This window comes from Periophthalmus magnuspinnatus, chromosome 7, assembly GCF_009829125.3.
Source record: "Periophthalmus magnuspinnatus isolate fPerMag1 chromosome 7, fPerMag1.2.pri, whole genome shotgun sequence".
Lineage (NCBI taxonomy): Eukaryota > Metazoa > Chordata > Actinopteri > Gobiiformes > Gobiidae > Periophthalmus > Periophthalmus magnuspinnatus.
In genome coordinates this window covers 5,584,361-5,602,776 of record NC_047132.1, presented here as the reverse complement: position 1 = coordinate 5,602,776, position 18,416 = coordinate 5,584,361, and the positions used below count along the sequence as shown (strand labels likewise).

Sequence of the window (18,416 nt, the reverse complement as noted above, 5' to 3'; positions counted from 1 at the left end):
CACAAACATGAATAAAAAATGTGTTTATTTTAGACAATTTATTGCAATTTTCATAATAAAATTATATTAGTTTCTTTAATAGTGCATGATCTTATACTAGTTCTAATATGCAGTAGATCAAGATTATTTTGAAATGTTATCAGGAAAGTGTCTGAGTAAGTAGTTTTAGTATCAGTATTGGTATTTAATCTATCAATGGTGCAATACTTTTGACAAAATAATGCCTGTATTCAAATGAAGGTGAAGAAATCATGCATACAGTACTTTATTTAGAAATCTTAATTATTTGAAGGAGAGGTCACATGTGCAACTGCAATAAAAGTATAGCTCATGTTCTATAAAGCGATAAGGAATTGTGGCACACCTCTTGGTTCGATCAATACTATGTTTTATCACTTCAATCTTCCCTGTGCCCAGTCTATTTTCTAACTTGTATAGCCTTCTCTAACAAAATCAAATAAATAAACCATTTCCGATCCTTTCTTCATCGACAATTGGTGTGGCATTTAGCTTTTGCCGTTTCTTTATAAGCCTTTGTGCTCGACATTGTAAACGATATTTCAGACCCAGTGAAACTGAGGCAGCTCGAATTCGGTTTCTGAGAGTGCGAGGGATATCGATCACGCTGAGATTCATCGTATGCAGGGAAAACCCACAGCACGCACCCAGCCCCTCTCCCACAGGGACGTGCAGCTGAGACCAATAATGATTAGCAACACAAGCTGACAGATGGATACTCTTACGACTATCTCACGACAGCTTTAAAATAGTATATAGCCAAATGTCTTCACTGGCATCATTTCATTGAGAAAAACAAGCTTTAGTTTGAAGAAAACAGGCCAAGTCTCTGGAGTCAACTCTAAATACATTAAAATAAGTGGAGGCGAGCGTACAAGCTTAAAGCTATGAATTAAAACTGAGCAGTCATTGACTGGAGGGAGGGAGCAGAATGCAGAATAAAATCACATGTACCACCATGTGTTTATACCAGGGACTTTTTAGGACTATATCTATAACATATATAAGTTTGGGACAACAGGGACACCTCAATAACATCATGTTTTGGAGGCTGATGTTTATTTCTTTAAATATCCTATATTTAGCAAAACTGACTCTTAGAAATTGACGCTTTTAGCCATGTTGTACTGTTGTTACAGACTTAGAGTTGTGTTTTGTTTCATTCACACATGTTTTCATTATTAGTATGTCTACATCTCCAAAGCTCAAAATGCTCTGTTCCACTTTGTGAGTCAGTAGTTTTCAAGTTAACAGCTACATTTTACCTTTTATTCAGTAGAGATTGGCAATTCCAGGGCTGAAATTATCCAAACGACTGTAATGAAGGTGTATGGAGTTTTACAAAAATACAGTGAAGCACTTCCTGTATTACCACATGATGGGTGGAAAAGAGTGTTTTCAGTTTGAGAGAAGAACTCAGCTTAAATATGCAGGGTTTTTGCGTTAAACATGTGTGAATGAAACAAAACACAACTCCAGGTCTGTTTTAGATGAGAAAACATTATAAGATAGATCAGAAGATAGCGTAATATGGGACCTTTAAGCTTTGAAATACATGTTTGCAGTGAAGACATAAAACAGTTGGCTGCTTAGTTTGTTGGCTTTATCCAGGTTTACATGCTGTTTTCTTGGTTTAGAGCTTTTCTCTTACATCATGTCCTGTGCAACTTGCAGTGGGTGTTAGTATTTGGAGGCACAGATGTAAGAAGGTGCAACATGGCAACTGTGGACTGTTGGCTCTTTTTTAATGATTTCACAACTATACAAAAGAAAACATACATTTGGTAAATAGCACTTTTCTCTCTTCAAGGCACTCAAGAGCTTTACATCAAGAAACCAATCACCCATTCACACACACATTCATACACCAGTGCACACAGACACTGGGGTCTTGCCCGAGGACACAACGACAGCATTCATCTGTGGGAGCAGGAATCACACCACCAACATATTTATTGTATTTTTCTGTTAATGTCAATGATGAACTGTTAGTCTTATAATGTAATAGGAATGAAATATGTATTTTAATGTGTGTTCATCTGACCAGGCATTGCAGATGGAAACCAGCAGTAGCAAAATCTGGTACAAATCATCTTTTCTTTTGTAAGTTTAAGGAATTTGTACATGGTCCCCGACAAATAAAGAATAAAGAAAGAAAGAAACCTGTGGGTCAGTGGATCCATGATGTTCATGTCGAGAGCGGGATTCGAATCACTAACCTTCGGATTAGTGACTATACCTGTAGCCCTAAATATGCATGATATGAAAAATTGTGCAAGATGTGACTCAAGACTTGCAATGGGATAAAAAAAAGTCCTAAACTATTTCTATCACTTTTTCAACATAATAAACATATACTGAAATTAAATCTTAACATTTAAAGTCACATTCAGCACATCCATTATGAAAATAAAGAGTTTTCACTATTCCAGCGGACATAGATTGATGCTGACTGGTCCTACTCAAATGGTCCTAGCAGATTTATTTTTTACCAGCCAAAATAGTATAACTGTGCAACCTGTTTTAATGTTACCTTTATGTTATTGGTTTATTTTTCTTACAGTTTCCCTGTCTGCTCTAATCACTAGCGTTGACATAATTAATGAGCAGATAATCAATACAATATCACAGATCATTTCATTAAAGCTAAATTCACTTTCCGTAATTGAAATGGTCAGAAAACATGTCACTTTTCCATAGTTTTACTTTATGTACCCTGAGCAAGCATGACAACACATAACAGCCTCATATATTCAAATGTATTCTGCCAGTCCCCGGGGATGGTTTTCTCGTTAATAGGTGGAGCTGATCAATGCTAAAAACAATGAGGCTGACACATCCTGCTGCTGTCATTGAGAACAGCTAAGAGCAGTATTCATGCTCTCAGCCTGCTATGTCCACGGGGGATTCTAGGTTATGTTAATGTAATGTCACAACATTGAAAAGACAATACTTTAGCACTGTGATGCAGGCAGGTAAGAATGGCATGGTAAAAATTGTGGCTAACTCTCTCATTCCAATGCTATTTTGATTAAACTGGCATACTGCGATTCACTAATTCTCTCTTGAATGCAACTGCTTACATGTTGACATCTAATCCCACACACGCCTCCCATTTTGCCTGAACCTCATTGCATTTCCTTCTTGTTGACCAATCTCAGGTTTCATCTCATGGGAGTCATGTCTGCTTCCATCCTTTTTCAAAATGATCTGTCCTTCACTTTATTATTAAACCACAGGCTATTAAGAATCGTATGACATCACATGCACACAGTCTACTCTCTCCTATAGGCCCCCAAGCAGCACAGCCTCCATCACTCAGGTAAATGATTCTGATTAATCAGCAGAGTGCCGGAGTGTGGAGGTGACACAGGAGAGCCGCCTGCTTCAACACTAAATCTTCCTCACGCTGGGCTGGACTTGCGTCTTGTCCACGCCTTTTATCGCTCCCTATATACCGCAGTGAGAGTCCCCTCCTCCTCCCCAGCAGCAGCAGCGGCACATGCACAGCTTTTCAAGAACAGATGACTGAACTGGGGAAGCCCTGAGCACAACATTTAAGAGTCACATGCTGCTGAGGATCCATAAACATGCAATTATGCAATCAGGCTTTTGCGTCTGCAGTGGCGTGGCACGGATGCTCTCATTCATAATAGATAGAATGAAATGCTGACAGAATATATCCCGGAAAATTATTAATTAACAACTACAGGCATGTGATAATTAAGTTGTGGGATCAAGCCATCTGGAAATATATCAAAATGTTTTAAAATGACAGATGAAGAGACCAAAACAGCTTCTATAATCTCCCAAACAAGGCTATAAAGTGATATTTTTACACGTTTTTGTACCAGACTTCAAACTCCAGACATTAACAGGCACATTGTCAAAATATCGTGTGAGATAAATCAAAACGATTGATTTAATTTGGTCAATATAGTCCAACCTTAACCAGGAGTTCAATGTAAAAAGCAAAACACGCTCGCTTATAATGACTGCGTGACTTCATTATGATTATTGAATATAACACAGTGCTTTACATTTACATTCACGCCATCGACCCCTTAGAGCTCTTAGTGCACTCACGCACACACCACATTCACGCAGACGCAATGTGGGTGAAGGGTATTGCCGAAGGACACAAAAACAGGGCCAAGTACTATCATCCTTCTAGTGCAAGACCTAATCTTGAATGAATAGAGAGGGTTGTGTCAATTTAATATTAAGGGTACTGAATGTTGGATAGCAGATAATGAAGAACCTTGAATGGAAAAGCTGAAAGGAAAGAGGATTTTAATTTTATGAACCACTTAATTTGAGTTTTCATTAACTGTAAGCCTTAAGCATAAGCATGAAAATAAACACTTAAAATGCACTCACTGTACTATCTATTGAATTAGCCTGAAATGTGTTTGCCTTGAGTTATATGATTAAACAAAAAATATATACGTATGCCCCTTGGATCCAACTAAATACAAATTACTTTTACACTATTTTCCATTTTACTAATACCTAAAACGAAGCACTAACTGAATAATGAATCATCTGGGTGATATATTGTAGTGTCTTTATATTAAATTCAAATGCAAACTAAACCTATATGTGTTTGTGAAAGTTCATGCTTCACTGTGATTGGTTGTAATCTGTAAATCATGACATGACAAAGGCTGATCAATAGGGAGAGGGGAAAGACATCACAATTTGTCTTTTATTGCCATATTGCCGTGCCCTAACCTATTCCATTTTAATACTGAAAAGTTTCATTGTGGACCCAGCCACAGACAAATTACCATCTTGGGTTTTGCTGCCAGTGAACAGTGAAGGGACAGAGGCAGCCTGGTTGTTAGATTGGACCAGAAGCTCTTGACATTTGGGAGAAGGGCATTGGCTGCAGGATGGGGACATGTTACAGAGTGTGCAATGATCTGTCTCGTCCTAAAGAGAACGGCCACGGCAGAGGCAGAGGCACGGCTGCACAATACATTGCCGGTCAGACAGATCCTAACACATCTGCGATGCTCAGGGCATGCAATGTGCAAGAACATAAAGTCATACAAAGAGATTAGGTACTTACAGCCGGGTTCCTGAATGTCAAAATGTGGCAGGAGGTTATCACAGTGGGATGGGTTTGGTCAAAGAATCTGCAAGATAAAAAAAAAACATGTATTATCAGAATTGAAGCTTATAGAGGAGACATAATTGGCTTCCACGGTGGTTCTCATGTTGTAGTTTGTTCTGGCGGAGTCTTTAGACCTGGTTTAGATAAAGTGAAGTCCTAATCAGGCTCTGGTTTTATTTCTGGTCTGATCCTGCTACATGAGAGATTGCATTGAGATTACAAACTGATTAAGTCATTTCAGTTTAGTTTTTTTGTTAAAAGTGCACTATTTCATTTATCTGGAGGTGGAGGGACTGCTATCTCCATGGAGGTGGTGTTGTTTTGGCATTAATTAGGATTAACATTATGTATCTCACTTGAAAACCTGTATTCATAATGTGAGTGAACATGCCTTTCCACAGATCTGACCTGTAACTTGGCTTAATGAGGTCACCTTCTTGTTTTCGTGGAGGAGATAGTACAAGATAGTAGCATCTCCATGGAAACAAGCAGGTAGTAAACCAGAAAACGTACGTGTGTATTGTGCATTATTCACTGTAAGCAACTTTAACTCGTTTAGTCCAGGTAAAAAGTTTAGTTAATTATGTTTCACAAATTAAAAATCGTAAATATTTAACGGTACTTCTTCTTGCATAAAAAATAATCTTTCTCGGTTTCGCCAGTACACAAAACAACATCAAAGCGCCAGGAGTAAATGATCAAAACTCCAATTCTAATTCATTATTCTCACATCAAAACAGTGAACAGTGGCTGCAGCAGAATCATTTGGAGCTGAAAGAACAATATTGACAGCTGTCCGACTCTTACATAAACAAGCTGATAGATGCCCGGAGCTGAAGGATTTGATCCACGGTGCCGCGCTGCAAATGAATTATCAGTGACAGCGATCGGGTGCAGTACACAGCTCACCAGTTATTGGATTAATTTATTGTCATTAGCAGAGTACCACCCTAATGGTCCTCTGTGATGGATGGCTTTGATATATCACACTTTCCTCACTACCTGAAGCAGATTTCTGTACGTCTGGGTTGTGTAGTAATAATAATAGTAATGATGGGGGTGCCAAGTTTGCACAGCAGGATTGTCTAGGATTAAAAGTAATACAAAGTGAGTTCTAGGTAAGAAGAGTTTTAGGTAAAAAAAAACGTTTTCGTCCAGTTGACAGAATTTGATATTTCTTTTGCTATGGATCATACCTGGACGACTGAGCAATTACACAGACATAAGAAGATGAATTCGAGAAAGGTAGGCCTTGAGTAGTGTTTTTTGAGCGTCCTGGGTTTCAGAATTAGGAAAACACCGTTCCCATGGCAACTAACAATTCAAAACAAAATATCATAGCCTGTAACAAAAACATAAAGCTGAAATCAGTGAAAAGTAAAGACCATTAGCAACGAATAGAAAAAAACAATGCAATAGGAAATAGGAATAGGAATAGGGAAAAAAAACAATGCAATACTGTAAAAACATGATTAGCCTGTTATCTGTTTAAATTTCTGTTTTTGAGTGCCTCTCCATGTCCCACAAAATCACACAACTCATCCTCTTATCTTTAATCAATTAATTGGTAACTGTAAAATCGCTTGATATCATCATACATTACAATTTCGAAACTGTTTTACTTTTAGAGAAACAACCGTTACCAAATTGGCTTTATGAAAGAAAAATTACAAGCTTGTTCAATTAAGAGATAGTTAAATTTTACCATTTGTTCTAGAGTTTGGTAGTGTATTTTGGTAGCGTAGGTTGGCCCAGGCAGTTATGACGGTGGTTAACGCAGTAACTCGCATACCCTTGCATCATAATTGGGCATTTGAATCTCTCTAATTGCCAACATAAGGACTTAAGTGAATTCTATTTCCGAGAGAGTTTCTTCTTCAATCTTGGCAAAACAGTCCATTTCATGATTCATTAGACTTAATAGCTTTAATGTAATTGTATCACACGCAATCTACAGAGAAACCGAAGAACCATCTCCAACTGTTCGCCACAAAAACAGCTCACTGAAGACGCAAAGTTTCTGTCCTGTATGTCTTTCAGCGAAGTTGTGATAAAAAAAGATTTCCTTATCGGCGTCTGTAAAAAGTCGCTAAACTAAACTGAAAGATTGATGCAAGTGACCTTTTCTATTTTACTCCCGACTCAAGCAAGACAACGGCTGATGATTAATTGTAGCAGTAGACACGTGAGGAGACGAAATGTCCATCAGGGAGCCCACGAATTATGGACATCAAATAGGATTTTTGTTGCAATTGAGATTAGATTTGCAATTAGTTTTTCAAAAGATTCAATTCCGAGTGAGTATTTTAAGCATTAGCATTTGAGAGAAATATGAACTAAAATAAATATGTTAAAATGTGAACTTATTCCAACTACGAAAGAGGAATGTCATGCATTTTAAGTACCTGCATATAGGTTTACAGGATTAGCAGGTTTTAAATATTATATAAGACCCCATGGAGACTGGATCCATAGGTTGAAGACTAGAGACTAGAGATTAGAATGCATACTGAATGCATACAGAATGCATACTGTACGTTATACTTAAAACATGTATTTATAAGTAAAATCCTCCAGCTAAGGTAGTCCTGACTAAGCCTAGCTCAAGATCTGGAGATGGGTCCCTGTCTGCTGCACCATGGCACCAATGGTTCCTGACAGTTTGCCCAAGTGGCATTGAAGGATGAGTCAAATGCAGTGGACAAGTTTCTCTATATGGGCAATAATGTGTACTTTTTCCTTAATGAAGTGCAGCCTTTGTAAAATGACCATCCAAATAGTGATTTCATCCTCTTAGAGTTATACAGTTCTGCCTACGTACTGGGTAATTCTGAGATATTTAGGTTAAATATCAGCACAATTTAAGGGGGACATGGGTTTCTGCTGATATAAACCTAAACAATGCACCGAAAATCTTGTTAAAGTGAAAAGATAGAAGATATGTCAGAACAAGAGTATATGAACAACTCAATTTCAACAAAAATATGAGATTGAACCTGTAAGTCTAAGGAGATCACTTGGGTTCCATAGACATTATTTTCTCAGTCCTACTTCACAGCCCTTAAAAACACACCATGAAACTGCCAAAGTGAGTCGAAAGAAGGGAAAAGTAAAGCAGAGATGCTTCCAACTCAGTAGCAGCCTCCAAAGATGACAAACACCTTATCGCTTCTACTATAACACACACTTCTCTAATCAGGCCTGATTAGCTTGGGAAACTTTAAGAGGTCTTGCTGAATAACACCAAGAGTAGAAATCATCAGGGAAATAAATGTCACCCCACGAGGACAAATAAAAGGTCAACGCTCTGCTCCAAAACCCTGCAAAAATCCATGGAGGAGATGATCATAAATTGGCGAGCTGACAGAGCCGGCGGGCCCGATGTGCAGATTCTCAGATACAATCACGTTAAAAGGGAACTCTCTCTTGGTGAACATAATTGGATCTTTCCTCTACCTATTTATGTCCCCAAGGGAGGAAAGTACACAGCAGAAAAATGAAGGTTTTCAAATAAGGCCCCTGCTTCTATTAGCTCTGTGAATCATACTGCAATTAGCCAATAACATGTTGGGTAACAGCGTGATGTTGTTACCAGTCGGTGCACTTTACATCGCACTGGTTAAATCACAGAGAGAATGTACACATACACCAGCCTCATGGACAACACATGTAGTTTTATTATTGGATTATGGATTCTTTTAGTCTTTCAAGTGCCATGCTTTGCCTTATTCTCATTAAAGGATCTCCTGTAATTGGATACAGCAACACTGGACCTTAGACATAGCATTCCCTGGACAATGGTTGGTTACTCATGCCTGGCGATAGCGCACAGCAACGTGGGATTGCGTCTCTCCCTCTCATTATCATTGATTGCAATTGGTGGTTTCCATACGTACTTCAAAACAATACCCCTTAATGCCTGATCTTGTCTGATTTCTGAAGCTGGGCAGGGTTGGGCTTGGTTAGTATTTGAATGGGAGACAGCTAGGGATATCAGGTGGCACAGTGGGGCAGCAATGACTCTAGTCTAGTCATTTTAGTGCATACTGCTGTTGTGTCCTTAGGCAAGACACTTCACCCAGCTTTCCTAGTGTGAATGTGATGTGTGCATGTGGGTTGGAGAGGTCGATGGCGCATCTTGGCAGCCTCACGTCCATCAGTCTAGGGTTGTTGGGGCTTCAATAGTAGCTTCCCATCACCGTGTATGGAGTGAATGAATAATGCACGGAATTGTAAAGCAACTGTCATAATAAAGTGTTGTATAAAACTTACAAATCATAATTATTGCAATCATTGAAATGTATCATCAGTTGTAAGCCAAAATGTCAAACAAATTACCTTTTAAAACTCATTAACAGACATTTAACCAAAAACAAACAAAGCCAAAAAGGACAACATTATAAATATCATGACTAATTGATAATGTGGGCGACAGTGGCTCAGTTGGTAGTGTTTGTCCACTGATCCAAAAGTTGGCGGTCTGATTCCCATTCTCAACATTATTAAGAGGTCAAATCCGGTGACCCACAGGTCGGCGGTGCGATTCCAGCTCCCACAGATGAATACTGTCGTTGTGTCCTTGGGCAAGACACTTAACTGACCACCCCTGCCAGTGTCTGCATACACTGGTGCATGAACGGGTGAGTAGTTCTTTGGCGTAAAGCGCTTTGAATGCCTCGAAGGTGAAAAAGCACTAAAATGTGAGCATTGTGACCACCTAAATGGGACGGGGACAGGTTATTTTACGGAACATTTTTGGCCCTTTGGAACCAGAAACATGGCATGATGTAATATTATATTTAGTATTTTGCGCCTGCCCTACAATTCAGCTCACAACATTTCCTCAACAAAAATGACATTTTACCCCAGCTGATCCATCACCACATGCGTCTAAAGCCCAAAACAAGAGAAATAGTCACTCTGCCTCAAACTACACGGCCTTCTTGTTCGGTACCAGACAGCAGCAGCTTCTTAGACAGCTCAGAATAGTTGAGCCCCCAAAGGATCCTATGTTTTTGTTCTTTTCTCTCCCTCCTTTTCAGTGTATGTCTGTTTCTATGACACGTGGTCCTCCATCACTGCTGCTCTCTCGCCGGCAAGGATGGAGAGATGAAGAGAGGGAGTAAAGCAAGAGAGAGGAGGGTAGGAGAGAGAGGAGAGAGGAGAACGTGGGAGAGTGAAATGAAGAGCGGCAAGTGAGTGTAAAAGATGGCGTGAGAGATAAAGAGGGGAAGAGAGGAAGAAAAGAGGAAAGGAAAAAAAAGGGAAAGAGGAGAGGGAAAGAGAGGGACAGAGAGCAACGGAATCAAAATAGTTCTGGGGCTGTCCCGAGATCCCTGGTGCGTGGCGTATGAACACTGAAAGATGTGCGCGTGCAAGTAGTGGAGGAGGATATTCCACAGAGCAAGCGTTTGGGTCTGTAGTTTAATCCTGTCTATTGTTAGGATGGGGGGCTTTGGACGGGGAAAGGGCTGTGCCTGCTCCAATCTCCCTGGCAGTGGTGCAATGCAGGGGTTTAACATAGAGCAAGGAGGAAGACAAACATAATTAAAGAAGGGGGCCACCGTGACAGCACAAGACACCCATATCAACCAACGCACAGGAGAGTGTAGGAGACACGAGAGGATGCAACTCCATTTGGTATCGCACGTACGCACACAAGCAGACCTGCCGGGCACTGTGCAAGAGGAGAGAAAGTATGAGGGATTAGCAGAAGCAAAAAAAGTTTAATTAGTCAACTGGATTATGTTTGAGGAGTTGGGGATGTTTTGCTTTCAATTTAATAGAGTTATATTCACATTTTTCTTTTTTCTTTGCAAACTGCTTCATTTCAGCTCGGCTATAGTTAACATGAGAGTCAACTGAGAGAAGCTTGGTAGTGAATCCCTGAAATTATAACGTGGATCAGGACTTAAGTAAGTAGCCATGGTTCACAATCTACTTGCATTGACTAGAATGTTCCACAGTACAGCATTAAACATAGATGGCTCAAACTGTCACATTTTTATAGAGCGTATTTGCCACCTTCTAGGCACTCAACATGCTTCACATCAAGGAACCACTCACCCATTCACACACACATTCATACACCAGTGTACACAGACACTAGTGTCACAAAGGTCTTGCGCAAGGACACAACAACAGTATTCATTTTTAGAAGCTGGAATCGCACCGTCAACCTGTGGGTCAGTGGATCTGAGTGCTCAATCAATGATATTTATGTTGAGGGTGGGATTTGAACCGCCACTCTTTGAATCTGTGGGCAAACACCAACTGAGCTACTGGGGTCATCTTTCCACAGATCTGACATGTAATTTGGTCATATACTGTTCTCCATGAATGATAAGTTTAATGTCATACTATGGCACATTCCAGGCAAAGCGATAACATGAAGACAAATAGATTTTGGACCTGACATGAGAAAAGTTACAGAGCGCTCCCTTAGTAACATAAAAGTACTTCCTGGTTACAAGAAAGATTATATTTTTTCTTTTTGCTGTGATCTTCGCCTAAAGGACTTAAGGAATATCACACTGAAAAGGATTAGCGAAGTCAGGCACTTACTAAAAACTTCTGAAAATATGATAAATAGGTTATTAGGTGACATGTTGTGACAAAACATGTTATGGGAGAGCTTATCTGCCATGTGTGCTATTCACTGGGGCATAAATCAAGTCACAGGGAGTCGTTTGTTTTGATGTTGGCCCTTGCACATTCCCAGACTGTTGAATTGCATGATGGGAGGTCGCCTACATGACAGATTGCTGACTGTGGGAGACTCTTACAGTCAGCAGAAAAAAGCAATTGATGACACTTTAGCTTCTTTATGCTGTTACAAGCAGAGAGCGTGACTTTAGTAGCTCTAATAAATCTGCTTTTTGATTGTTCAGAGAATTAATAGTAAAGGAAAAACATGTCAAAGGTCTTATATTACACAATATTTACTTGTGTGAGCTTTAAGCCAAGTTATAATGCTGTTTCCTTCTCAAAAACATGCCTGGAGTTGTGTTTTGTTTCATTCACACATGTTTGAGTAATCCTGCATTATTAGTCTGTCTACATCTCCATAGCTCAAAATGCTCTGTTCCACCTTGTGATGTCACAAAGCTGTAGTTCTCAAGCTCCTTTTACCTTTTACTCATTAGAGATTTGCAATTCCAGATCTGAAATCATCCAAATGATTCTAGTGAAGGTGTATGGAGTTTAAAAACACAGTGGAGCACTTCCTGTATTACCACATGACATCACAGCACTGCAGCATGGCTATTGTCAACATAGTGCTAACAGTAAGAACAGCTGCTTAGTAGTGATGCAATAAAAACAATTTTTTGCATCACTACTAAGCTAAAAAAAAACATTAAAAAAGACATGAGTTTGTTTTGGTTCACTTTATCGTCAATTGCTAATTGAACTCCTGAATCTGACCTCCAATGTCGCTGGGGCAACCTATCAGGGAGACAGAGGGCGCAACAGTGCAGCTGCTGGGGGCCCATCTCCCTTAAGCCATTTTGGGACAATCTCAGCCAATTAAAAAACAATAATAAATGTGCAATGACATATATAGATATACAGTGGTCCCTCGTTTATCGCGGGAGTTATGTTCTAAAAATAACCATCTTTATTTTTTACATTTATTCTATATGTTTTTTGCTGTAAAACCCCTCACTACACACTTTATACACTTTTCTCACACAGGCATTAACATTTTCTCACATTTCTCTCTTGTTTAAACACCCTCAAAGTTCAAACCTTCGTAGGCATCTTTGTCGGTGCAGAACGTTTCATCGGCTTTGTGGGTTTTGTCGGGGAGAAAACTCGCAAACATACAGCACTTCAGAGTCACACTGCGATCCAACATTTATGTAAATTTGTCTGAACACATTCTGTACTGTACAGGAGACACGGCACGGAGGAGACTGATGGACAATGGTCTACAGTCCCTTAGCCAATCAGGACGCAGAACACAATGTGCACTCATACGCTGTTAAAAAAAGCATGTAAAAAAGCACAAAAAAACCCGTGAAACAGTGACACCACGGAAGATGAATCGCGATATAGTGAGGAACAACTGTAGACTAAATAGTTTAAGACCAATTAATTACGTCAAGTTTTTTAAATTCATTTTTTAATGGAATACATCATAATTTTGTTGAAGCAAAACTTAATTTATTTTGCTCAGTAATTCATTCACTTTTGCCCTGGGCCTTTTCTGGAGTAAGTCTCAGCCAGTGCTTTTCAAATTGATGGTAAATAATCTTTAGAAAAATTCCTATAGCACAGCAGGCTATTGAAATGAGCATTGAAAATATCCTCGAGCACAAAATGCCTTTCTGACAATCTTTGAACAAAATGCCAGAAAATAATTAACCTCGTCTGGTCTGGAGATGAAGCAAACAGCTGCATTGTTCTGTTGTTGACTTGTAATTGGAAATACCCTTAGAAAGTGCGGCTCGACAACATTTAGCAAACATGGCGCTATGACCTTCTTGCACTATAATCCAAGCAGAGGTCTTATTTAATTTTGTAGTGTGCCAGGCCAGAGCTCGACAACCAATACATCTCTGCTAAATATAAAGTGGCCGCATCGAATCAATTTCAATGTCCTACCTGGCAGCAGTTAAATCGTAATTGCCTCATTTGATTGCAATGACACAGCATAAACACAAATATAAAAGATTCAGGTTTACAGTAACAGAATGCTCTCACTGCAACAACGATCCACAATGGTTAAACTGACCACGAGAATTCAGAATTATACCACTGATTTGGGTAGTTTCGACATTGTCACGTAACTTTTCAAGAAGAGGGTTTGCCACCTGCTCATCTCTATGGCGATTCCACAGTATAGCATTAGTGATCCATCTTGGTTTTATCCATCTACAAGTGGTTTGATTGTAAAATACATGCATCGACAAATAGGCATTCCTACTGTGAGTGGGGTCATCTCTCCACAGATCTGACCAGTAATATGTCAGATGGTGTCAGGGCCTATATTATCCTATTTTCTGATCTATGTTATAATGTTGTTTCCTCATTACAAACAAACCTGGAGTTGTGTTTTGTTTCATTCACACATTTAACACACAAACGCTGCATATTATGGCTGAGTTTTTCTCTCAAACTGAAAACACTCTGTTCCACCTTGTGATGTCATCATGTGGTAATACAGGAAGTGCCCCACTGTGTTTTTAAATTTCATACACCTTCACTACAACCATTTGGATCATTTCAGCCCTGGTAATGCTAATCTCTACTGAACTCAAGACAACAGGAGCTGTTAACTTGAAAACTACCACTTCATGACATCACAAGGGGGAACAGAGAATTTTAAGCTTTGGAGATGTAACAGACTAAAAATAAAGTGTTACTCAAACATGTGTGAATGAAACAAAACACAAATCTAGGCATGTTTTTGATGAAGTAGCAATATTCTAACATGACTTAAATCTCACAAGAGTCAATTTTGCGTAATATAGGACCTTTAAGGAAAAGAAATAACTTCATGAAGACAAGCAGATGGTGAAACCTCTTCCAGAAAAATGACACAGTTCACTCTACTTCAGCTATTCAAGATTCAGAAGTAATTAGAACCAACTTGTACATTTTTGTAAAATGTGTTTTTCCAATGTGGACAAATAGCTGTTTTACTAAAGGCATCTGTGCCCATAACATGAGTATGAGAGCAAAATGTTGTTCCTTTGTGGCTTCCCTCTTCCTTGGGAGACAAGTGCTGTGGTTATGAGCTGAAATAAGGCTATTTATCATCCAGACGCCAAGAAATGGTCAACAGCCCGAGCAAAGCAGCATGCACTCGGAGATTAATCGCCTCTGACATGGAAACACTGGCAGAAAAAACAGACAAAACAGGGACTTTACATGCAGCTTTACATATGCTTTACATAGAGGTGTGCAGAATAATGGCGTTTTGGGGGAATATACGAAAAAGTTGCACAAGCCAAGATAATGTAGACATGGTGTGAATGTACTTCCGTGAGTGGGTAGTTTTGGCCACAGTCACAAGGCATTTGGCATTCAATAGTAACATATGCTGTTAGAAAATAACAAAAGGCTGCATTGCTTTACCTTGTCTTAATCCAATATCAGTGGAGTACATCTGAGTCATCACAGTAACTGGCAAAATCAAATGATATGGACATATATAGTGAAAAACACATAAAACCATTTTTATAAGCTAAGATGAATGAAATTTAAAGCAGACCTATTATGTAAAATCAGCCTTTCTGAGTTTTTTGTCATGTTATAGCTGTTTTCCCTCATCATTTACACTGTGTTTGGAGTGATTTGTGCAGGTTCGAGCAATCTTTAATGTCTTATTTTTAAGACACCATATTGCACATCACCATCCCTGGTATACAGTCGTTACTCTCTACTTACTTCATTCTCCAATTTTATTTTCTTAATCGGTGATATACATACATTCGGCATCATCTTCTAGTTAGTTTGGTAAAAATGTTGCTCGTCAGCGTGATGTGCAGCTATCCATCAGAGGTACCAGCTCTTTGTTGTGATGACGTTTACGGCGACGTCAGCTCCTGTTGGGCAATGTAGTTTTCTAACGTGGATGTCAACAGACTAGTTTCTTTTATTGAGCCATTTTAGATGAATACTGCAATTTAAAATGTGTAAATTATAACATAATGATGCAAGTGTGTCATAGATTATAACTATAGACACAAGCACAATAGAACTGCTTTAAAAACACACCAAGAACAAATTCAGTCAGTGGTGGAATGCAATGAAGTAAAAGTAGTAAAGTACTCTACTTAAGTATACATTTTAGATATCTGTGCTTTACTTAAGTAGATTTTAAGCTCAGCACTTTTTACTTTTACTTCACTACATTTGAGAGCAGTATCTGTACGTTCTACTCCACTACATTTTTGAAGAGGACTGAAAAGGAAACGTATTTTTTATTGTTGTTTGAGACTTGCTGAGGGTTTGAACAAACAAAAATATAAAAATAAAAACAGCTGGAAAAAAATGATTGATTTAATTATTTTGGCTGAACAAAATTCAACTGAAATCTTTATCTAAATCACTACATTTGAACCTCATGAGACCTAAAAATGTGCATGAAATACTTTTACTTTTTACTCTTTAAGTACATTTTTAAGCCAAATTGATTTATAAAGCACATTTAAAAAACATCCACAGCTGCCCAAAATGCTGTATAAAGGTGATATAAAGTGCAATCTTATAAAACAAAACATGCAAAAGCACAATAGAACACAACAAATACAATACAATACAAGAGTCCCCCTCAGCTCGTGTTAAAAGCCAGTGCAAACAAATGAATTTTCAACAGAGATTTAAAAAGATATTTTAAGATTGGGCTGTTCTAATACACAGGAAGACTGTTCCAGAGTCTGGGATCAGCTACAGCAAAAGCCCCGCCCCTTGTAGTTTTTAGCCGGGACCGGGATCATCTGGTCTGATGATCTCAAGGTTCTACTGGGAACATGGACAGACAAACGCTCAGAGAGACAGGGAGGGGCCAACCAGGGAGGGGTTGGTTGGGTACTTTAATACCTTTCTTTCACTTGATACTTTTATTTTTGCTTGAGTACTTTTTTTTGCCACAGTATTTGTACTGAATTGAGCCAATGCACGGGCTTTGTATTCTATCCAAATAAAAACATCCAAGAATGTACTGAGGAATGAGACAAAACTTTTAATCTTGAGTACACTTTCACTTTATTTTTATTCAGTATTTGCTGTATTATTTATCAATTTATTTTCCATTTGGTTAAGAAACATTAAATATGAACAACAATAAAATACTTCATTGACATAAATCCATCTGCTGACAAATTATTACAATGCAAGCTCTGGTTAAATGCCCGTCTGACACCATCATGTCTTTACTTTATGCTTCTTCCTCCTGCCCATCTGACTAAAAGTACAACTATTGCATTAGGCCCATTATCTGTTGTTACGAGGCAGTATTTACCACCAAGGCTCCAGAGTGGACCAAAGAAAACATGCATTCAACAAACTCATCATTAGCGGCCTCGTCACCGTCTTTGGCTCTTTGTGGTCGGGGGACAAGCTACAAAACAAGCCGCAGTGGAAAGTAGAGTGTCACCTTCATGTCGTCAAGAAGTCCATTACACGAAGCACTAAATCTCACAAACCACCGCGCAATTAGGCAAAGGCACATGTCAAACAACTCAACCATGATCCACTGCACAACAAGGAAACAGCTTTGTCATTATCTTTCATTGCACTGGTTTTCTAATGATGTGGCAAAGGCACTGAATGTGAAATGGCCATTCTGAAAAACAAGATGATAAAATAAACAAGAATATGAGACAGTGATTACGGAGCTGGTATTATTCATCCAATTACTAGTATATTACAAATTCTAATTATTCTATTTTCTTGTTTTAAAAACAACATCGTGCTTGTGTCACAATATTCATCTAAAATGGTTTAATAAAAGAAAGAAAGAAAGGAAGAAAAAAACTGCAGTGCCCAATTGGAGCTGACGTCGCCGTAAATGTCATCACAACAAAGCGCCGTACAACTATCGGCTCCTCCTAAGGATCGCTGCATAACACGATAGCGAGCCACAGATTTTTTGAAATTATCTGCTCCAAAATGACGCAATGCTGCTGAATCCTGCACGAATCACTCATTAAGAAAATAAAATTGGAAAACAAAGTAAGTGCAGAGCAGTGGGCGTGTGCCAGTGGCGATGCAATATGGCGTCTCTCACTCCAAATACAACCTCGAGAGGGTAAATGAGAAGAGGAAATAACTACAACATGGTTAAAAGCTCTGAAAAGTCCATTTTGCATAACAGGTTTGCTTTAATGGTACTGATGTCCAAAAATAGCCTACAGAAATAGCACCTTTCTTTTAATCCTGAAACTATTCAAAGTACGACCTGGCGAACGCTGCCCCAATGGTCCCTAGACTCCCAGGTTAAAGTAATGACATTTTATTAAATCGAAGGAGTGCAATGTAACTTTTCTCCATGGTGGTAAATGTATTTGCAATGGCAATAGTAATGCCATACTGTGGAACATTCCAAACAAAGCACTGACACCACAAAAGCTCAATAACGCGCCATTAAAGACGAGAATTTACTAAACAAAGCCACAATACTCAACCCTTTGTCAGTGTTAATTATAATAATCTGCATGAACACAACTTGCCATGCCCAAATGAGATTTTCTTGGCCAATTTCCTTATACTAGGTTTACACAAAGGAAACTTCAAAAGCTCCTATCTTGTCATCAAGATAGAGGCATAA

At 38.8% G+C, this 18,416-nt stretch overlaps 1 protein-coding gene across 2 annotated transcripts in view; it reads right to left on the bottom strand.

Annotated features, from left to right (window-relative positions):
- The window catches only part of LOC117373414 (synaptotagmin-2-like), a 43,600-nt gene extending 38,439 nt beyond the window's left edge, over positions 1-5,161 (bottom strand). For both annotated transcript variants that reach the window (XM_033969432.2, XM_033969428.2), the window contains exon 1: positions 5,093-5,161. The gene's annotated coding sequence lies outside the window, so the exon portion shown is untranslated. The remainder of the gene's footprint in view (positions 1-5,092) is intronic.
- Positions 5,162-18,416: the final 13,255 nt, after the last annotated feature.